We start from the raw sequence: 23,620 nt of genomic DNA on the forward strand, positions 1-23,620 counted from the left end.
CGAAGCTCATGCGAGGGGGGGGTGTCTTCCCGCCTCGCCCGGCCGAAATTCAGGCCCGGGGGGAGGCTTCCCACCTCGCCCGGTCGAAATTCAGGCCAGGGAGAAGTGCTATTTGCGTTGCCCTTATTTTCGCCGTAGTCTACGTAAATCTTTACGTAGACTACATGGACCAAATAAGGAATGCGAATGGCGGCTCCCTATGGGGGCCGCCATTTGCTAATGCGCTTTTTTTTTTCCCAAAGTCACCCGTGATAGGCTACGTGACTATTAACGTAGCCTATCACGGCTGACTTTGCAAATCTAGCCGTGATAGGCTACGTTAATCGTTACGTAGCCTATCACAGGGGCGTTTGTTTTTTTTTTTACTTGTAATGGCGGCGGCGGCGGCAGCCGGTCAAAAGACCAGCTGCCGCCCCCGCCCCTGACGAAGACCTGCCGAACCGCCGCCGGGACCCGCCGCCGGGAGCGACATTCGTGAAAGGTAAGTCCCATCCCGGGGGGGGGCAGAGAATTTCTCCCCGAACCTTCGGAGGACCGAATGCGTTGGCACTCGCCCCCCCCCCGAAGTTTCAGGGAGAAATTCTCCCCCATCCCTAAGCTCCAACAGTCAGGAAATTTTTCCTGATGTTCAGCCGGAATCTGGCTTCCTGTAACTTGAGCCCATTATTCTGTGTCCTGCACTCTGGGATGATCGAGAAGAGATCCTGGCCTTCCTCTCTGTGACAGCCTTTCAAGTACTTGAAGAGCGCTATCATATCTCCCCTCAACCTTCTCTTCTCAAGGCTAAACATGCCCAGTTCTTTCAGCCTCTCTTCAGAGGGCTTTGTTTCCAGTCCCCTGATCATCTTTGTTGCCCTCCTCTGAACCTTCTCCAGTTTGTCTGCATCCTTCTTAAAATGTGGTGCCCAGAACTGGACACAGTACTCCAGATGAGGCCTAACCAGTGCTGAGTAGAGGGGAACTAGTACTTCCAGGGATTTGGAAGCTATGCCCACCCCTAATCTATTACTATGAGGGAGAATATATGGCAGAAAGAATCCCTCCAGATAACATGGAGGGGTGGGCAACTCATTGCCCCAGAGCCTCATGTGCCCCCCCCAGCCTTTTTTGACGCCCCCACTGCTGAAATTCAGTGATGTGGCCATAGGGGGAAAAATGCAGTTTAAAAGGTAAATTGGCAGCATACTGCTAAATTTGGGCAGTGTGGCAGCAGTGGAATGGGGCTAATTTAAGCAAAATAGCTTCTTTTTGCAGCTGCCACAGCACAGAAATTTGGTGGCACACTGCCGACTTTCCTTTAAAAGGGGCTCTCCCGCCTCCCAGAACTGGGGAATTTCAGTAGCATGGCTGCGGCAGAGCAAGTCAAGGTAGTGGTGTGGGTGTCAAATCAGGACTGAGCACTGCAGTGTAAAAATAAAATACAGAACAGCTAGAGAAAGGGGAATGGCTAGAAATTTTCAAGAAGTGGGGAACAGGCTAGGGTTATAGTCTTCAAACTGTGTTCCTGGGAAGCTTATCAGAAGTTCAGTGATGGCAGATACTTTCCTGAAAGAAAGTTTGGCCACTGTTGATGATTTTACCTGTGCTACAATGCACAGCCTCAGGAATGTGTTGGCTGCATGCTGGGGTGCTCTCAATTTGTGTAGAGCAGTGGTGGGCAACATGTGTCCTTCCAGATGTTTTGGCCTACAACTCCCATCAGCCCTAGTCAGCATAGCCAGTGGTGAGGGATTATGTGAGTTGTAGGTCAAAACATTGGAGAGCCACATACACTCCACCCCTGGTGTAGACTATTCACAAAGCCTAATGGCAGAGCCTGTGCCCTGGATAAACTGTGTGCCCTAGAATGCAACCTAGGGTTTCCTGCAGCATAGAGAGAATACTGTGGCAAGTGCATAGAAGTTTCTTGGCAGACAAATCTTGGCAGACAGATAGGAAGAGAACTTCCCTGAATGTGGGAAGTTTGAAAACCATCAGGTTAGGGAAATGTGTGTGTGTGGGGGTGGACTGGCAAATAGCTCTGGAAAACAAAGTGCATTAGATTTATTTTAAAAAGACTCAAAATGGCTTACAGTAAAATCCACAAAATGCATTAAACAATCATAAAAATATACAAACATCATACAAGCCACATACACACAAATGGACAAAAACAGATGTTCATGAAACCTTCCAGATGAAGTGAAGACAGTGAAGAAAGGAAACTAGCTGTAGCATATACATAATGAGGAGAGAAGGTATTTCAGCCAAAGGCCTCCCTAAACAAGTTTTTGGCTATACACCTGTTGAAAACTGCAGTGGGATCAGCTGGTGAATGACAGTATATAAATCTTTAAAATGTATGAATAAATATGTTTCACATTCTTGGGTTAAGTAAATCCCGCTTGGCTTTACTCAACTCTTTCCTGTAGAACATAAACAAAAGCAGGTAATTGACACCAGTTTGTGGCTTTCCCCCCAGAAATATGGAGTGTGTGTGTGTGTGTGGTGGGGGTGTTGCTGGTGGAACTGACATTCAGAGCTAAATAAGATCAGGGGTAGACTTAATTTTAGTTTTACCTATCCTTACATTTTGCAATTTGTAATCTAGGGTTTATAGCTGCATGAAGGTGGGAGACCTCCCCGAGATAAATTTTGCTCTCATCACAATTGTATAGGTCATAAAGGTGCTATTAAATGATGTTGTTCAGTAGGTAAGGGTGGGGTGAAAGAAGAGACAATCAGAAGTCGCAGCATTATAGCTGAATCTCATTTTTAGACTATTGGCACATTGTGCTTATGCCAGGCAGGGGAAGAAAACAACCTTTATTCTTCAGCTGTTGAAGTTGAGTTGGAGTCCCCTTTTTACTGCAATTTGAGTGAATCATAGTGTGAGGTTCTTAGACAGCCATGAACTTCAAAATCACATTGACTGCACTGCTCAAGATGTAGTACAATTGAATGCTCACTGTAGTTCTCTCCTTTATTAAGATTTTTGTCTGAAATGTTGATGTCAGAGCAAGTTGGACCTGGACATCTTTGTTGTTGTTCAGTCGTTCAGTCGTGTCCGACTCTTCATGACCCCCTGGACCATAGCACGCCAGGCCTTCCTGCCCTCTGCTCTCTCCCGGAGTGTGCTCAAGTTCATATTCATTGCATCGGTGATGCTATTTAGCCATCTCATCCTCTGCCAGCCCCTTCTCCTTTTGCCTTCAGTCTTTCCCAGCATCAGGGTCTTTTCCAGGGAGTTTTCTCTTCGCATTAGGTGGCCAAAATATTTGAGCTTCAGCTTCAGTATCTGTCCTTCTAATGAGCAGTCAGGGTTGATTTCCTTTAGGATGGACTGATTTGACCTCCTTGCAGTCCAGGGGACTCGTAAGAGTCTTCTCCAGCACCACAGTTCGAAGGCATCAATTCTTCGGCGCTCAGCCTTCCTTATAGTCCAGCTCTCACAGCCGTATATTACTACTGGGAAAACCATAGCTTTGATTATACGGACCTTTGTCGGCAAGGTGATGTCTCTGCTTCTTACTATGCTGTCTAGGTTGGCCATAGCTTTCCTCCCAAGGAGCAAGCATCTTTTAATTTCATGGCTACAGTCACTGTCTGCAGTGATCTTGGAGCCCAAGAAAATAAAACCTGTCACTGCTTCCATTTCTTCCCCTTCTATATGCCAGGAAGTGATGGGGCCAGATGCCATGATCTTCGTTTTTTTTAATGCTGAGTTTCAAACCAGCTTTTGCACTTTCCTCTTTCACCCTCAACAAGATGCTCTTTAGATCCTCTTCGCTTTCTGCCATTAGGGTGGTATCGTCTGCGTATCTGAGGTTGTCGATAGTTCTCCCGGCAATCTTAATTCCGACCTGTGATTCATCCAACCCAGCGTTTCTCATGATGTACTCTGCATATAAATTAAGTAAGCAGAGCGACAATATGCAGCCTTGTCGTACTCCTTTCTCAATTTTGGACCAATCGGTTGTTCCACGTCTGGTTCTTACTGTTGCTTCTTGACCCTCGTACAAGTTTCTCAGGAGACAGGTAAGGTGGTCTGGTACTCCCATCTCTTTAAGAATTTGCCACAGTTTGTTGTGATCCACACAATCAAAGGCTTTAGCGTAGTCAAAGAAGCAGAAATAGACGGTTTTCTGGAATTCTCTTGCTTTCTCCATGATCTAGCAAATGTTGGTGATTTGATCTCTAGTTCCTCTGCCTCTTCGAAACCCAGCTTATACTTCTGGTAGTTCTCGGTTCACATACTGCTGAAGCGTAGATTGTAGGATTTTGAGCGTCCTAAACAATATTGTTCTTTACAGCATCGGATTTTCTTTTCACCACCAGACACATCCACAGCTGAGTGTCCTTTCAGCTTTGGCCCAGCCACTTCACTCTTTCTGGCTCTACTTGGCAATACCCTCTGCTCTTCCCCAGTAGTATATTGGACACTTTCCGACCTGAGGGTCTCATCTTCCGGCGTCATATCTTTTAGCCTTGTGATACATTCCATGGGGTTTTCTTGGCAGGAATACTGGAGTGGGTTGCCATTTCCTTCTCCAGTGGACCACATTTTGTCAGAACTCTCCGGCATGACCTGTCTGTCTTGGGTGGCCCTGCACGGCATAGCTTATGGCTTCACTGAGTTACACAAGCCCCTTCGCCACAACAAGGCAGTGATCCATGAAGGGGCTGGACATCTTAGCCTGTGGTAATTATCTCTGCTGTTAATGTCAGTAATGCTTTTAAAGAATTTTGCAAGTATTTTTAAGTAATCATTTAAGGCAGTTACCTCTTTTTAATATTGCTCACATATGGAGGCAGTAGGTTTCTTTAGAGTAGATACCAGTAATTTTAAGAGCTGGGCAATTTATATTTTGGCATATGTGTGCATGTGTGTGTGTATCGTTTTTGTGATTCCAAGTAGTGGAATGTTCATCTTGAGCTGTGGTGGTGTTTACTGACTTACACAGATGGCAATGAATTATTGTGCCCAATTGGTACTGCTGTTAGAGAAAAAGGTCACAGACTATTTAAATTGTTCCATTTTTTATCCTGATGGCTTTTAATCTGGTATTAAAGTACCATGGAAATTGGCTTAGAATATTCTGAATGTCAGTTTATTCGGTCATCACTGAAAAGCCACACATATAACTATAACACACCTCATATGGAACGACTGTTCCTCCTTTTAAATTTACCTTTAATTCTGGTCATTTTTTTTTTTGCCCAGATCACTTTAAATGTAAAGGTAAGAGAAGTATCCAAGCGTATTCTTCTCTAATTCTATTCTTTAATACTAATTCTTTAATACTATGGATTGGACCCGTCTTCCATTGATGGAAAGGCTCTGCTCATGGAAGGTGTCTCTGCTTGATATTCAGGGTGTCCCCTTCGCCCTGAACCACATCTCACCTCATTCAGCAGAGTCTCCTGCCTCTGTGTAGCACTTTCAGGGGGGTCAAGGGGCTGCTGTGGGGAGGAGGTGGCTGGGAAATCCACTTCCACCAGCTCAATTGCACAGGCCTAAATCTGGATCTGGATCCAGCCCAATGTCATTCCAAAAACTGAATAACAACTCCTGAGAATTATGTGAAGGTGAAGAACCCTTTTTATACCAGTTCTACCCTTTTTTATACTTTTTCTTTTTTAGATCCGTTTCTCATGTCATGGGTAAAATTCAACTCCTTTATCCTATTCATTATGATTTCTGAAATCCTGCTTTTATGTCACAGAACATAAAGGGACAATGTTTTTCAAAATATTTACTTTCAGAGAACTTTTCTGCAATTCCTTATCTGATGAACATAAGAATCATCCTGCTGGATCAGACCAAAGGCCTATTACTTCAGCATCCTGTTTCCCAACCAGCTGCCTGTGGGAAGCCCCCAAGCACGAGTTCAACAGCACCCTTCTGCTGCTGTTCCCCAGCAACTGGTATTCATAGGGATACTGCCTCTGATACTGGAGGTAGTATATAGCCATCATAACTGGTAGCCATTAATATCCTCCATAGCTTGGTCTAACCCCCTGAGGAATCCTTGCATGGCTGCCACAGAAAGTGTCCTGCAGAAGTGAGGATTCCAGGGTGGATCCCATGATGCACAATTGGTTTATATGGTATACTGGCCCCAGCTTGGTGGACCTCGTTGTTGCCTTGCTTGAATTGAATGGGTGGCCTAGAATATACCCAACACTTACTTGTGGCTGCGGATTGGAGAGGAAGATCAGTAGTGATGAGGAAGCTGTCTTTCATAGAAACTTGTATGCCATTGCTGCTCTTCTCATTGAGGAACTCCAAAATTCTCCAAAATGCTGTTTTGAAAACCATTGCTTTCAGTTCAGAACTGATTTCTTCCTGGCCAAATATTGGTGCATAAATCTGTAATATTGTAAATCTCACTTATGTTGTGGGCCTTCCTTTATTTCCCATCTGCCTGCTGATTAGTTCATCTGCCTATATGAATTTGGTTTTGACCGTTGGATTAGCCTCACTGTAGTGAAATCTGCTGCTGTCGTCCAGCAATTATGCCAACCGGACCCTCATCATACTAAACGTGTCCTGAATTTATTTTGGCCAGAACATTTTCCATAGTGCTTAAGGCTGAGAGCTTAGCAACTATTTGTTTACTTATTTCAAAGAACATTGTTACAGTCTAGACAGTATTACCGGAATGATGTAATGCTGCCTTGATTATGCTGTGTGAGTGACAAACAGAAAACAAAATCTGACAAAACCCTTCCAAATTAGAATGTAGGCGTTTAGTGTGATTCGCATGCAGGAAAATGATGCTTCCAATTCCCACTGACAGTATCACATTCCCTACATACATTCCAGAAGAGCAGTCAGCTCTAGTGGGTAGCGGCAAAGACAACTGAGTGATATGGTACCTTGAAAACTGGACTTTTGTCTGTTGATGTCTGCTTAACTTTGTCTGTGAAAAGCGCGAGCCATAGAGTAGTTGTGGCCATCTTTCTTGGTGAATGTGCCAGAAGTCAAATTCAAATGTTAAGGAAGTGCCACAGTAGTGCACACTGTAGTACATGCAGAGGCCACTTCTCCTTCCCTCTCTCTCCACCCCCCTGCCCAAGCGCCTCTGGCTTGTCTCTCCTCTGACAAGCCAGAGTCATAAACCAGGGTTTGTCATGCTGAACAAACTACGGGCTCAGAGTCCCTGCCTTGTTTAGCTGCTCCTGCTGGCAGGAGGAGCCCTGTGGGAGCGAACAAGCAGCATGCACCAACATTGGCTTCCTCATGGTAAGCCAGAATTTTTTTAAAAAAAATCTGTCTTACTGTGATGTCCGAAGGTGCCTACTCTGTGCTTTGACGTGGTTCTCTCTTTTGTTTACTGAGACAGGATGCAGGAAGAACAGCAAACCTGAAGCTGTCATAAGTGGGTTCATGGACTCTCCTCTTCCTTGTCCAGGAGTTCCACAACCCCCTGTTGTGTGTAGCACCTGTGCCACATTGCATAATCCATACATGGAATGGACAAATACATTTGTTAAAGTTGGCTGTTTTCCCTGTAAACGCTCAAGCCAAGGACTTAAATGGAGCTGTGGCTCAGTGCCAGAACCTTTCAGTATTCTGTAATAGCTGGATGTGGGGTTTTTTTTCTGTATTTGCATGCTGTTTTGAGAGGAGAGAGCATATTCTGATCCACCCCACCCCCACTGAATAACCATAGAGAGTCGTCACATGAATGGGTTTCAGGGCAGTATTTACAATAATGCTTTGTGCCAAAACAAGACTTCTAACTTGGTCAACAGTAGCATTCACTTAGGCCAGCCTCCCACAGCTTGGTGCCCTCCAGATGTTTAGACTACAACTCCAGCATTCTAGCTGACTGGGGTTGATGTGAGCTGAAGTCCAAAACATCTGGAGGGCACCAGATCAGGGAAGGCTGTCCTAGGAATTTAAGAGGGAAACATTTACTAAAATAAAAAAGTGATGTGTAGTTTTAGAACCTGCAAAACAGCACACAATGTCAAGCTACTATAAGCAAGTTAAAGAATAGATTAAAGAGCATCATCTTAAGATATATGAACTGTGCAGTGGTGCTCTGCTTTAATTGTTGCTATGGTAATGGTTGTTGTGGTACTTGGTATATGCAAGGAATTGTAGGCATATGCTGAGGAAGAAGGATGAACTGGATATATAGAATATATGAATTGCTTTGGATAAAGTAGATCTTGAACTTGATTTCTCTCCCCAACAACTTCTTATTTCTTGAGTTGAAATAGGGTTGACGGAGAGTTGTTTCAGTTCATTTTTTAATAAAAATTTACCAAAATGCACAATTTTCTTCATTTTAGAATGGAAAGAAAGATAAAAATGGAAAGAAATGGAAACTTCCAAAGAAATGGAAAGATAAAAAAATGGGTGTAGAAGAAACCAAAACTGATGGATTCATCCATCCAGGCCAAGGGCTTTGTGTGCTTTGCTCTTAAAAGTCTGGGTTTGAATCCTTGTATATTCAGCCTGGGGCCTGTCTCCATGGGTGATTTGCTGCAGATTGGGACCAGTTGGAGTTCCTTTGCAGCACATGACATAGTGGCCAGTCCTCGGCCACCCTGGAGTTTACCTGTGGGGAAGCCGCATTTTTGCAGAGTACTTTTACTCCATTTTTTCCTTTAATTCAGCTCCCCTGTGCTTCAGCTGCTATGTACCCTTCTCTCTGCTTTAAATTCGGTATGATTGGGCATTCCTAGGGATGTATCTTTCATCTGGTTGTGACCTCGGTAACCTAGGTAACTAGAGTAACTAGCCTGCCTTTCCATCTCATCAAAGCGCTAGCTAGAGCGCTCCTGTGCCTTCAGAATCATGTTGTACTTCCTTTTCGCCAGTGGGAGTAACTAGCCTCCATTTCCCCACCCATCCCCCTTGAGAGCTGTGATTATGTGCTACAAATGTTTGTGTTACTTCCCCACTTCTCTGATGCTTGTGTAACTTTGTTTCTCTGATGCTTATGTTACTTCCCCGCTTCTCTGATGCTTGTGTTACTTTACTGCTTCTCTGCACAGAGGGAAAGGGCTGGCTAGAGTTGCCTCCTTCTGCTAGCACTGCTGCTGCTGCCTCGCCTGGCCCCTCCTCTCCACCCTCTCCTACATTCTTTAGTTTCCACTATTGCCATATCAGTACAGCGAAATATGGAGGCTGCAGGCTCCTGCTCCTCTGGCCACCTCCTCTCGCTAGATAGCTAGTACTTGAAACAGCGCAACTCTGATTTTCTGAGGGGGAAAAAGATGTTACAGATTCTTAATGGGGGGAAAGCAGGCAACAGAGTCTGGAGACTGAGAATGGGTGAAGCAGCTAAATCACTCTAGTGCGCAACTGGGGTTTTATGACTGGGCAACACAGGATGCAGACTGTCAATGAGTGAAGTGGCTAGATCTGTGTTTTTACTCCCTGGAAAAGGAGAAAGGGGGTGGGAGCTCTAACTCCCTGACAGTTGGCTGGAATGGGGTGAAACTGTGCTGGTGGGGTGCTCTCATGGGGAGCCTTCAGATGCTGTCAGGGATAATAATGTGGTAGCTGGGGGGAGCCTGGACAGGGGCAGGAAACAAGCCTCTCTCATTGGCTGAGCAACACCTGCTGGGTTGATGATGTTCACTTCTACTTCCCCCATCCAACCTGGAAGTATGTTGCTTTCAAGCACTGTGTGACCCTCGAAAAGCAGATTTTTAAGGTACAGTACATTCAGCTTTTCTTGCTTTGTATGTCCATGATGGACCAAAGCCAATTCCATGAAAATCCAGATAATACTCCCAACGTGCTTCTCATTCCATTGTTGTGAAGATCAACCCCCCCGCCCCATGTCAGTGCTGAATTAGGGTTGCCACCTTTTTTTCTGACATACTCCTCATCTTTAACAGCTCCATGCTGGGAATAGCTGTAACTGTTGAATGCGGCTGGTGCAGCTGGGTGAGAATTTTGTTCCAGTTCACTTTAGATAAGGATTTGCCAACATTTGCAAAGAAGAATTTAGGATTTAAAGAAAGTGAATGCAGGAGAACGTGAAACTGACAGAATTATCAATCCCTAGTTTGAAATGCAATTTATGTGAAAGTCAGAAAACAAATTCAGCTTTGCTCAGATGTTACGGTGGCTGACATACAAGCTTTTAAAGCTGATAGTTTGTTAATGGTGAGAAATAACTGGATGAAATTCCTTCAGTGCAACTAACAGATAAGGGGATAGTTTACAGAATGGGCAAGTTACCTGCAGGGTTGCACTGGAGGTTTCTACCTGGAGTTAGCTGAAATGTGGGGAGGGAAGGGGGACCCCCGCAAGTTGCTCTCTGGTGCTTCCAATATGCTCTGCTTGTATATTTAGGAATAAACATAGAGAAGGGAATGGCCTTTATGTAGCATGGGGAAGCGGTCACCTGTTTTCCAGTAATAGGAAGGAGTGCACGGTGTACCAATTCTCTCATATTTGGAAGACCTACATAATTTGCAGTAATTTCTCTGACATGCAGCTCAGTGAGCACCTCATTTTATGGTTTTCTTTCTTTCTTTCTTTCTTTCTTTCTTTCTTTAAATTAGTTAATCGCCCATCTGGCTAGTCACCTGGCCACTCTGGGCGATGTATAAAACAGTTTAAAACAATAAAATTATACATTAAAAACATCATATTTCTAAAAATACCTTAACCCACCCCAAATGCCTGCCTGAACAACCATGTTTTTAATGTGTGGCGGAAGCTCATTAAAGAGGGGGCATGGCGGAATTCCCTAGGGAGGGAGTTCCACAGAGTGGGGGCCACCACAGAGAAGGCTCTCTCCTTCGTCCTCACCAGCCTAGCTGTCCTGGCTGATGGGACAGAGAGAAGGCCATCCGAGGCTGATCTTAAGTTAAAATAGTTCAAGACATTTGATTGAAGGACTTGATAAGAAGAGACTGTTTCCCTTGTGTGTAAGAGAACCTGGTATCTGCAAAGGAGGTATTCACAGCTCTTTTTAGAACTCACTCATTTTGTTTCTTTAAATACACACATACACACACACGAATTTTCAAAATGGTTGTGCATCATCTTGGCTGTCATGAGGTTATTAGGAAATGCAAAAGTGTGGATCCTCAGGGATTTCTGGGCAAGCAGATCTTTATCATTGTAGCTACCCTGATGTGTTTTGGCATGATATTGCAAAGGATTGCCCTTTTAAAACTTGAGCTGCACAAAGGAGAGAAAACCTCTTTAAAACAATTTTTGATGATGCAATATGCTTCAAGCCCCAGAGTGGCTCAGTGTGGGGACAGGATGTGTGTGAGATGTGCTGTGACATTTTTGACAAGTTTAACTACAGTAATGTTGCCCTTTAGTTACTGATGTATTTCATTCTCCTAAACTCATCCTGTACATAACTCCCACTCAATATTCACATACTTAATTTTCTGGAAGCAGTTTGCAACAATTGCCTGTATTGGCCCATTCATTTGATGTTTCAAATATATATATATATATATATATATATATATATATATATATATATGCATGCAAGTTTTCTTTCAACAGAGTTCTTGAAAGAGTTTAGACTAAATTAACAATTAAGCCCCCATGAAAAATCTAAAACTTAAAGCACAAAATAAAAATGAATACAAGCAGCAAGGAGAGAATAAAAATCCAACCTGGCAGATAAAAAAAATGATTTTACTTGCTTCAGCAAGGAAATGAGAGGATTTAACTGAACTTCCTGTGGAAGAGGATGTTACAGTTCTGGGGCCACCAAAGAAATGGCCCTGCTGTTTGTAGATGACAACCATACATGATGAAGTTTGGAGCAGGACTTTAGGTGGTCACAAGACCCCTGGGATAGGATCATATGGAGTAGCCACTCCTTCAAAAACATCTTAGAACATTTAGGGGTTTACACCTAAAAATCAGCACCTTTAAATTGTGCTCAGAAACAAACTGGTAGCTAGTGAAATTGTGTTAGAATGGGCAAGACATGCTTACTGTGGCCATATATTAATAATTGGACAGCCAAATTCTAAAGCAGTTGAAGCTAATGAACCATCTTCTTAGGTGGTCCTACTATGTAGAGTGCATGATAGATAGAGGTCACCAGGGCATGGATGACGTCTGCCACATCTATGTCTTCTAGCAGTGGGCATGCCTGGGAAACCTGCTGAAGTTTGCAGAAGGAGAATGCTGGGTTCAGAAGTACCCTCAGACTAATCTGACCCTTTAAGGGGAGTGCGATCCCATTATTTCCGCAGTTAGCTGGTCTGCTTAGTCCCCATATTATCAACGGCTCTCTTTGTCTGGATTGCACTTAAGTTTATCCACCCTCATGCTGTCCATCACTGATCTGAGAGAGTTGTTCAAGGAAGCCATTGCCAAGGGATTTGATGGAAAGAAGAAAAAACAAATACACACACACACACGGAGGGAGGGAGGGAGTCAGCTGCAGATTAGTTTTATTTATGCGTTTAAGATTATTTATATCCTGCATTTCCCAGAGAGAGAGAGAGAGAGAGAGAGAGAGAGAGACCAAGGTGGCTATCTTCAATTTCAAGATACAAAACTAAGATAAAAATGAAGAAAAAAGTGTAAAAGAGGTGGTATAACAGATTAAAACCAGCACCTTGACTTGTGCTCAGAAATAAATTAATAATTAGTTCAGCTGTTCTAAAATGTGTCCACCCTTACTGCCTCATTCTGAACCAACTGAAGTTGCCAGAGGTTCTTCAAAAGCTGTCCTTTGTAGACTGTGCTATGGCAAGTCTCACCTTGTTGTGATGAAGACGTGTGTCACTGTGGCAAACTGGCAACACTGGACCCCATAACTCAGGATTATTCACCCAGTGTCTTCATGTGGGTGTTAAAAGTATGTAAAGGAAGACAGGACTCTGAGGAATCCTGTAGGATAATTACCACAGGGTGGAACAAACAGCTGCAGCATCTCCTGGGAGGTATATGAAGTGTTTCTCTACCTTTTCCTTCTCTGTCATCCGAATAATGCCCAATCCATCCTAGATATAAATGCAACACCTCTGTAGTTGAAAGGTGTGGTGATAGCTTAAATGTTTGATTGTCATGGTGTCTGAAACGTGAAGCAGACATGCTATTTTCATGCCAGCAAAACATTTACATTGCAAAAAGCTGGCCATCTTGCTAACTGCTGCCAGTCTAGGACAGAGCTGTTTCATGGCTGAGTTAGTTCATGGTTGAGTGGGGATTTGAACTTGGGAGACCCAGGTTCAAATCTTTAGCCATAAAGTTTACTGGATGACTGTCTGGCAGCCGCACTCTCTCAACCTAACCTAAGAACATAAGAATAGCCCTGCTGGATCAGACCAAGGGTCCATCTAGTCCAACATTCTGTTCACACAGTGGCCAACCAGCTGCCCAGGGGAAACCCACAAGCAGGATACAAGTGCAACAGCACCCTCCCACCCATGTTCCCCAGCAACTGGTGTACCTAGGCAATACTGCTTCTAATACTGGCGGTAGCATAGAGCCATCAGGAGTAGTAGCCACTGATAGCCTTATCCTCCATTGATAGGTCTAACCCCCTTTTAAAGCCATCCCAATTGGTGGCCATCACTACATGCTGTGGTAGAGAATTCCATAGTTTAATTATGTGCTACGTGAAGAAGCCCTTCCTTTTATCTGTCCTGAATCTCCCACCAATCAGCTTCATAGGATGACCCCATGTTCTAGTATTATGAGAGATGGAGAAAAATATCTCCCTATACACTTTCTCCACACTATGCATATTTTTTACACCTCTATCATGTCTCCCCTTACTCACCTTTTTTCTAAGCCAAACAGTCCCAGGCGAAACCTTTTCTCATAAGGGAGTTGCTTCAGCCCTTTGGTTATTTTTATTGTCCTTTTCTACACTTTTCCCAACTCAACAACATCCCTTTTTAGATGAGGTAACCAGAACTTTAAAAACCTGGCTGTTCAGGAGGACATTTGGGGTAGGTGAGGGTTTTTTAGACTAGTGTTGTTTTGTTATGTTGTTTTGTTCAGTTGATTATGTAAATTTGTTATAAGTATTGCACACCGCCTAGAGTGGCTCGGCAGCCAGCGAGATGGGCGGCTAATAAATCAAATACATACATACATACATACATACACAAATACATACATACTGTACAGAGTATTCCAAGCGTAGTCACAGAACAGATTTGTATAAGGGCAGTATGATATTGGTTGCATTATTTTGTATGCCTTTCCTAATTCTGCCTCACATGGAATTTACCTTTTTCATAGCAGCCGCACTCTGGGTCGACATTTTCATGAGGCAACCTACCTCACAAAGGTGTTGTGAGGATAAAATGGGCTAGGGGTGGAGAACCACCCTGCACCACCCTGAGTTCCTTGTAAGAATGGTGGGATATGCATGCAAGCAAACAAACAAACAAACAATGACACTGTAGGACATTCATAAGCAGGAAATAACGAGGAAGATTGTGTAGACCTTAGTCTTGGAGATTCTTGTTGCATAAGATGAAGTGTGGATGATTCTCCTGATTCTCCTCCGGCACAGGTTGGTCACACCATTGCCTCAGTAGTGCAAACTCTGCTTTGAAATGTGATAATCTGAGGCAAGTCATTGCTGTTTGCTGTATTCTAGTTATGTTACATGGCTGTCATTTTTTCAATGGAACTTCAGCACTGTATCGATATACCTGTACATTTGGTAAGCTTGGAGAATTGGCACAGCTCTTTGCTGTCTGCTTATTTCCAATGATACCATCTGATTTTGCTTTGTTCCATTTTTTAGAAGCATCCTCTTTGGCCTGTAATATAGCAGAGCAACTTTTACTCCAACTCCTAATGTCTTGGATGGTTCAACTAACATAGAGATGCCTTCTTCAGAAGTTTGGGGATTTGCATAATGTTGTTTGGAGCTTGTAGGCAGAGTGGGATTCTATATAGTCATCCAAGCACTAATTAAAGCGGAAAAATGCCTAATCAACTGGACTATTAACATTTTGCTGTCATGTAGAACTTTGAGTCTGCCAGTTTTGATGTGAAAGCATTTTGCAGTAAGACACCCTGATCCTCTGAACTGCTACCACACACATTGGTTTGCACTAGCCCAGCATTGGGTTGGAGGAGTTGGGAGAGGTGTATAGGACCAAGTTCATTTAAAAAAAAATGTTCAGTGTAGAGTGGACAAAAACTTACAAAATTTTATAGCTTCTGCTTTGGTTTATTGGGGTCTCTTTTCAGCTAGTTCCCTGGATATTTTGCCCACTTGGCCAGAGATATTGGCAAAGTGTCCGATTGTCCTCATATTCGGCATCCTTTCCCTGTATCTGCATAAAGACAATTGGCAGATGCCATGGCAATGATCCAACACCTCTCCTCCAATGCCCTGTTACAGCCAAGCCTCTGATTCTTGAAGTGTTCTGTCAGCACAGGTCCCACTGAAGAAGATGTGGCCTTAGGCTTATAGAGTTTGTTATGGACTGGGCTGTAAATTGGTTTATAGGTGATTATTACACTGTGAAATTAAGTCCTCTCGTTGCTCCATAAAACAGGAATAGCAGGAAAATGGCAGTAAACTTCCACATTCCCTTCTGCCAGTTCTCCCTGCACAAGCTTAACAGACCAACTGTGCAATGACAGTGATTATCTCCCCATGGTTACATTAAAGCTATTAAATGGATGGCTCCAGATTTTTTGGTCTAATGCTAACCCTCAGTTTCTCAACATCCAACATCTGCTTCCCACAGTTAGTATTCTAGTTTCTAGCTTCAGCAGTTCTACGTTGGTAGTGGCTGTCCTTTCTTCTCTGTCATCTCTCCTGTCTCCCCCAAAAGTGGACTATAACTTATGGCCAAAGTTAGGGATGCCAACTTAATTCTGCATTTAATTTTGCAAGTAGAACTAGAGAGTGTAACATCTAAGTGGTATTAGCTGTTTGGATGGAAAGTAATGTGCATCATTAAAAACATTGATGTATAAAAACTGTAGTCAAGATAACAATATTGTTATAATATCAAGAAACCTATAGCCCTGTTCAGGCATTCTGTACCTGAACAGAGCAAACATGTGATGTGAGGCAGTGCTGTAGCCCCATCCCTCTCTGTCATTGCATTTCCACCATCAACTTTTGGGAGATGACTGGCTGAAGAAAGATGCCTCCTGTATCTGTGGAGGCTTTCCACTTAGGGATGGGGAAGAATTTCTCCCGGAAACTTCAGGGGGCCGAGTGCCAATGCATTCGGTCCTCCGAAGGTTCGGGGAGAAATTCTCCGCCCCCCGCCCCCCCCCGGGATGGGACTTACCTTTCACGAATGTCGCTCCTGGCGGCGGGTCCCGGCGGCGGTTCGGCAGGTCTTCATCAGGGGCGGGGGCGGCAGCCGGTCTTTCGACCGGCTGCCGCCGCCGCCATTACAAGAAAAGTAAAAAAAAAAACACAACGCCCCTATGATAGGCTACGTAACGATTAACGTAGCCTATCACGGCTAGATTTGCAAAGTCAGCCATGATAGGCTACGTTAATCGTCACGTAAACTATCACGGGTGACTTAAAAGAAAAAAAGCGCGTATGCTAATGGCGAAATGAGCACAATTGTACGGTAGTTTGAACACTCATTGGTGTTGCCCTTCTTTGGAACTGGAATGTAAACTGACCTTTTCCAGTCTTGTGGCCACTGCTGAATGTTCCCAATTTGTTGGCATATTGAGTGCAGCACTTTAACAGCATCAACTTTTAGGATTTTAAATACTCAGCTGGAATACTGTCATCTCCTCTAGCTTTGTTGTTAATAATGCTTCCTAAGGCGCACTTGATTTCACTCTCTAGGATGTCTGGCTCAAGTCCAGTGACCGCACTATCATGGCTATCAGGGACATTCAGATCTTTCCTGTATAGTTTTTCTGTGTATTCTTTCCACCTCTTCTTAATCTCATCTGCTTCTGCCTTCTGTTAGGTCCCTCCCTTCTTTGTCCTCTATCATGCCCGTCTTTGCACAAAACATTCCCTTGAGATCTCTGAATTTCTTGAAAAGATCTCTAGTCTTTCCCATTCTATTGTTTTCCTTGATTTCTTTGCATTGTTCATTTAAGAAGGCCTTCTTGTCTCTCCTTGCTATTCTCTGGAACTCTGAGAATAGAATTCTCTATTCTCTGAGGTATATCTCAGTTGGATATATCTTCCTCTTTCTCCCTGCTTTTCGCTTCCCTTCTTTCCTCAGCTACTTGTAAAGCCTCATCAGACAGCCACTTTGCTTTCTTGCATTTCTTTTTCTTTAGGATGGACTGAGTTGCTGCCTCCTGAACAATGTTACGGACCTCCGTCCATAGTTCCTCAGGCACTCTGTCTATCAGGTCTAATGTCTTAAATCTATTCCTCATAGGGATGGTGGAGAATTTCTCCATGAATCTCAAGGAGGCCGAATGCCAACGCATTCGGCCCCCCGAAATCTTGGGGGAAATTCTCCGCCGCCCCGCCCGGGATGGGACTTACCTCCTTCGAATGTCCCTCTCGGCGGCGGGTCCCGGCGGTGTTTCGGCGGCGTTTTGGTGGTGGCGGGGGCGGCAGCCGGTCTTCTGACTGGCTGCCGCCGCTGCCATTACAAAGTAAAGTAAAAAAAAAACATGTGATAGGATACGGAACGATTTACGTAGCCTATCACGGCTAGATTTTCAAAGTCAGCCGTGATAGGCTACGTATATCGTTACATAGCCTATCACGGCTGACTTTGGAAAAAAAAAAAAGCGCGTACGCAAATAGTGGCCGCCATTTGTGTTCCTTATTTGGGCACGGGTAGTCTACGTAAAGATTTACATAGACTACGGCGAAAATAAGGGGAACGCAAATAATTAATAACAAAGTGGCTAAAGCAGTGCTTGGATAAGGGATGGTGGAGAATTTCTCCCCGAAAGTTCGGGGGGCCAAGCGCCAACGTGTTCGGCCCCTCGAACAAGTTTTGGGGAGAAATTCTCCGCACCCCTCCGCCCCTCACCCCCCCCCCGGGACGGGTCTTACCTTTGCCGAATGTCCCTCCCAGCGGCGGGTCCGGCCGGCAGTTCGGCGGGTGTTCATGCGGGGCGGGAGCAGCAGCTGGTCTTTCGACCGGCTGCCGCCACTGCCATTCCAATAAAAGAAAAAAAAAACGCCCACGTGATAGGCTACGTGACGATTAACGTAGCCTATCACGGCTAGATTTGCAAAGTCAGCCGTGATAGGCTATGTAAATCGTCACGTAGCCTATCACGGGTGACTTTAAAAAAAAACAAAAACGCGTACGGATAATGGCGGCCCCCATAGGGAGCCGCCATTCCCGTTCCTTATTTGGTCGGTGTAGTCTGTGTAAAAATTTATGTAGACTACGGCGAAAATAAGGGCAACGCTATTTGCGTAAAGATTTACGTAGACTACAGCGACCAAATAAGGAACGCGAATGGCGGCTCCCTATGGGGGCCGCCATTATCCGTAAGCGCTTTTTTTTTTTTTTTTTTAATCACCCGTGATAGGCTACATGACGATTAACGTAGCCTATCACGGCTGACTTTGCAGATCTAGCCGTGATAGGCTACGTTAATCGTCACGTAGCCTATCACGGGGGCGTTTTTTTTTAAAAAAACAAAACAATGGAGTTCGCGGCCGGGCGAGGCGGGAAGCCTCCTCCTCGGCCTGAATTTCGGCCGGGCGAGGCAGGAAGCCTCCCCCCCGGCCTGAATTTCGGCCGGGGCGAGGCGGGAAGCCTCCCCCCCGGCCTGAACTTCGCGGGGGGAGCAGCGAAGCACCTCCCCCCCACTGTGAACAAGCTTCGACGACACGTAAGTGACTTTCGTCCACCCCTAGCTTGGATACAATCCCAAAAATGAGTGAATGATCTCAGTTCGAATTCAGGGTAAGCCATTTAACATCACAGTGATCCAAATATATGCCCCAACCACAGATGCTGAAGCAGCAGCAGTAGATCAGTTCTATGAGGATCTGCAGCACCTACTGGATAGTATGCCAAAAAAAAGATGTCATTTTCAGTACAGGAGACTGGAATGCTAAGGTGGGTAGTCAAACGACACCTGGAATTACAGGCAAGCATGGTCTGGGAGAACAAAATGAAGCAGGACACATAGGCTGATAGAATTTTGCCAAGACAACTTTTTGTGCATAACAAACACTCTCTTCCAACAACCTAAGAGACGACTTTATACATGGACTTCACCAGATGGTTGACACCGAAATCAGATTGACTACATCCTTTGTAGCCAAAGGTGGAGGACATCTATGCAGTTGGTAAAAACAAGACCTGGAGCTGATTGTAGTTCAGATCACGAGCTTCTTATTGCACAATTTAGAATCAGACTAAAGAGAATAGGGAAGACCCACAGATCAGTTAGATATGAGCTCACGAATATTCCTAATGAATATGCATTGGAGGTGAAGAATAGATTTAAGGGACTGGATTTAGTAGATAGGGTCCCGGAAGAACTATGGACAGAAGTTCGCAACATTGTTCAGGAGGCGGCAACAAAAAAAGTCCCAAAGAAAAAGAAAACCAAGAAGGCAAGATGGCTGTCTGCTGAGACACTGGAAGCAGCCCAAGAAAGAAGGAAAGCAAAAAGCAACAGTGATAGGGGGAGATATGCTCAATTAAATGCAAAATTCAAGAGGTTAGCCAGAAGAGATAAGGAATTATTTTTAAACAAGCAATGCATGGAAGCGGAAGAAGGTAATAGAATAGGAAGGACAAGAGACCTCTTCCAGAAAATTAGAAACATCGGAGGTAAATTCCAGGCAAAAATGGATATGATCAAAAACAAAGATGGCAAGGACCTAACAGAAGCAGAAGAGATCAAGAAAAGGTGCAAGAATATACAGAAGATCTGTATAGGAAGGATAATAATATCGGGGATAGATTTGACGGTGTGGTCAGTGAGCTAGAGCCAGACATCCTGAAGAGTGAGGTTGAATGGGCCTTAAGAAGCATTGCTAATAACAAGGCAGCAGGAGATGACGGTATCCCAGCTGAACTGTTTAAAATCTTGCAAGATGATGGTGTCAAGGTGATGCATGCCATATGCCAGCAAATTTGGAAAACACAAGAATGGCCAACAGATTGGAAAAAATCAACTTATATCCCCATACCAAAAAAGGGAAGCACCAAAGAGTGTTCAAAGTATCGAACAGTGGCACTTATTTCACATGCCAGTAAGGTAATGCTCAAGATCTTGCAAGGTAGACTCCAGCAATTCATGGAAAGAGAATTGCCAGATGTACAAGTTGGGTTTAGAAAAGGCAGAGGAACTAGAGACCAAATTGCCAGTATCCGCTGGATAATGGAGAAAGCCAGGGAGTTTCAGAAAAACATCTCTTTCTGTTTTATTGACTTTTCTAAAGCCTTTGACTGTGTGGATCATAACAAATTGTGGCAAGTTCTTGATGGTATGGGGATACCAAATCATCTTGTCTGCCTCCTGAGGAATCTGTATAACGACCAAGTAGCAACGGTAAGAACAGACCACGGAACAACAGACTGGTTTAAGATTGGGAAAGGAGTATGGCAGGGTTGTATACTCTCACCCTACCTATTCAATCTGTACGCAGAACACATCATGCGATGTGCTGGGCTTGATGAAGCCAAGGCTGGAGTTAAAATCGCTGGAAGAAACATTAACAATCTCCGATATGCAGATGATACCACTTTGATGGCTGAAAGCGAGGAGGAGCTGAGGAACCTCATGATGAAGGTGAAAGAAGAAAGTGCAAAAGCTGGGTTGCAGTTACACCTCAAAAACCCCCAAGATTATGGCAACCAGCTTGATTCATAACTGGCAGATAGAGGGAGAAAACGTGGAGGCAATGACAGACTTTGTCTTTCTAGGCTCAAAGATTACTGCAGATGCTGACTGCAGCCAGGAAATCAGAAGACATTTACTTCTTGGGAGGAGAGCACTGACAAATCTTGATAAAATAGTGAAGAGCAGAGACATCAGACTGACAACAAAGGTCCACATAGTGAAAGCAATGGTATTCCCCGTAGTAACCTATGGCTGTGAGAGCTGGACCATAAGGAAGGCTGAGTGAAGCAAGATCGATGCTTTTGAACTATGGTGCTGGAGGAAAATTCTGAGAGTGCCTTGGACTGCAAGAAAATCAAACCAGTCCATACCCCCAGGAAATAAAGCCAGACTGCTCACTTGAGGGAATGATATTAAAGGCAAAACTGAAGTACTTTGGCCACAAAATGAGAAGACAGGACACCCTGGAGAAGGTGCTGATGCTAGGGAAAGTGGAAGGCAAAAGAAAGAGGAACCAAAAGAAAAGAGCAACCAAAGGCAGGATGGATGGATGATATTCTGGAGGTGACAGATTCGACCTTGGGGGAGCTGGGGGTGGCGATGGCCGACAGGAAGCTCTGGCGTGGGCTTGTCCATGAAGTTACGAAGAGTTGGAAGCGACTGACCGAATAAACAACAAATTGGCCAATAAAACCTTGAGTGTGCAAATGAATCATAGAGGACTTTGCATGACAAAGTGTGGTTGAATTTTTATTTTCATGGTGATAATGATACTTCCTTACACTCTATATCCTCACAGACACTCCCCTCTCAAATGAAAAAGAAACAATTTTTGCACCTAATATAGAAGGGCTAGATCTTAGAGCTCAAGAACAGCATCAAGAGCCGAAGAGCTGCAGTTCAAGTGGACGTCTGAAGCTGGTTCTTCTGACAGATGGCTTCTTCCATTATCCATGCTTGGAGATGGGTTGACACTATCAGTTCACCATTATAACTAAATTGGACCCTAATACTCTAGGGCAGGGGTGGGGCACCTCTGGCCCTCCAGATGTTCTTGGAATCCAAATCTCATCAGTCCCAGACAGCAAGGCCAATTGTCCTTGATATTACAAAAGATATTATTTCTTTCAATATCATAGTAATGACTGTCCAGGATTATTTGGTGTGATCTGACAGAGATGGAGAACACACCAGATACATTCTTGATTTTCATATTTTAAACTTTAAACTCCTCTGAGAAAATCTTGATTGCCTCTCACAGTTGTGGATGTTTGATTGGTATCTTGACTATGCAAGGGATGGATGATTTAAGATCATCAGTTGAGCACCCTACTGTATCAGTTGATGATCGTGTTTATTAAAACTGTAGCATGCGTCGGTCATACTCTGACAGATAGGGCTTAGTTGGGGGTATGCAGATATGCAGATAGTGATGGGCATGATATGAACCAGGTGGTATGGGCTCTTCATGGCATGAAGTGTGTGGGGTGCTGTTATGTGGCCATTGGCACCACATCTGTTGAGGGTATGAGGCATCTTTAATTTTGATCCTTGGGCAGGGGGGAGTTCATAGAATCATTGAATAGTAGGGTTGGAAGGGGCCTATAAGACCATCGAGTCCAACCCCCTGCTCAGTGCAGGAATCCAAGTCAGAGCATCCCTGACAGATGGCTGTCCAGCCTTGTCTCGAATGCCTCCAGTGTGGGAGAGCCCATCACCTCCGTAGGGAATGGGTTCCATTGTCGTATTGCTCTAACAGACAGGTCATTTTTCCTGATGTTCAGCCGGAATCTGGCTTCAGGCTGGATCTGCCTCTGGGTGAGACAGTTCTTTCCCCTGCCCTGTTCACCTTCGTGAATGTGACTGACTTGCCTCTCCTGCAGCTTGTGAAGAGCAACATCACTGCTATTCAGAGTGACTTGGGCAGCTTGGTTTTGTTGGGGAAGGAGTGCTCTATGCCTCCAACTGAGCTGGCAATTACCTGGGGGAGTATGGGTTCTTCTTCCCTTTGTTGTTTGGGATGTTTCACCAGGATGACACTACATGTTGAGCAACGGGGAGGAGGAGGCACGGAGTCTTAGCAGGGCACTATCGACTTCCCTTCATCTTGTGTCCATACAGGCCACTGGCTCCTCCCATGACAAAATGACAGGCCTAGATTTCAGCATATGCTATTGTGTATGAACTACAGTACAAAACTTTTGCCAATTACCGTAGACATTCATTTCTCATATCATGGTCGTTGCAGGGAAATTAATTGTTTATAGCCATAAGAAGTAAAAGATGCTTATTTCCAATGCTAGCAGTAATTGTGTAGGCAGGAGAGTCAAGTAAAAATCTCTGCAAATGTAATGGCTGCTGGTTAGTTCAAAATGAGACATGAGATGGTTCACTTGAAGCAGGTTCTTGGGTGAAAGATCAGATCTTAGATGATTTGATTTCTTGTCATGCATTGCAGAGACTTTTGAGCATGCTTCTATAATAGAAACTTTGTTTCTTTTTTTTACCTGAGACATTGGCCAGATGTCTGCTTGATGCGCCCAGAACCATTGAAGGCAAGCCATAGATTGAGATATGCTGCATTATCTTAGAGTAGATGGATGACTTCGAGTATAATGCCAAGGAAATAATTCAGTGGTTCCTATTGATATGGCAAGGCAGGAATCAAAGCTGAAGTGGTTATGTTATCATCAAATAACTTTTTCATAAATTATGTTTTCAGCTGTTTTTATCTTATGAATCATAGAACTCTCTTCCAATACCATTTGTGAAGTTTCTAAAAGAACACAGCTTTTGTTCACTGTGCAAAATGTACTGGGCTGTAGATAGTTTTCTTCTCCGCCTCCCCAATTGGTGGTTGTATTTATTGAACTGCTTTTCTTGCTTTCTAAGATAATATTGCCAGATCAAATGTTCCCCAAAGAAACTTTG

The 23,620-nt window shown here is 44.1% G+C and overlaps 1 protein-coding gene across 3 annotated transcripts in view; it reads left to right on the plus strand.

The window, feature by feature from the left end:
• The window catches only part of CTNNA2 (catenin alpha 2), an 857,198-nt gene that overhangs the window by 79,033 nt on the left and 754,545 nt on the right, over window positions 1-23,620 (plus strand). The gene's annotated exons all lie outside the window — the stretch shown is intronic.

This window comes from Heloderma suspectum, chromosome 5, assembly GCF_057233095.1.
Source record: "Heloderma suspectum isolate Gila_16-S chromosome 5, 16-S_ref, whole genome shotgun sequence".
Lineage (NCBI taxonomy): Eukaryota > Metazoa > Chordata > Lepidosauria > Squamata > Helodermatidae > Heloderma > Heloderma suspectum.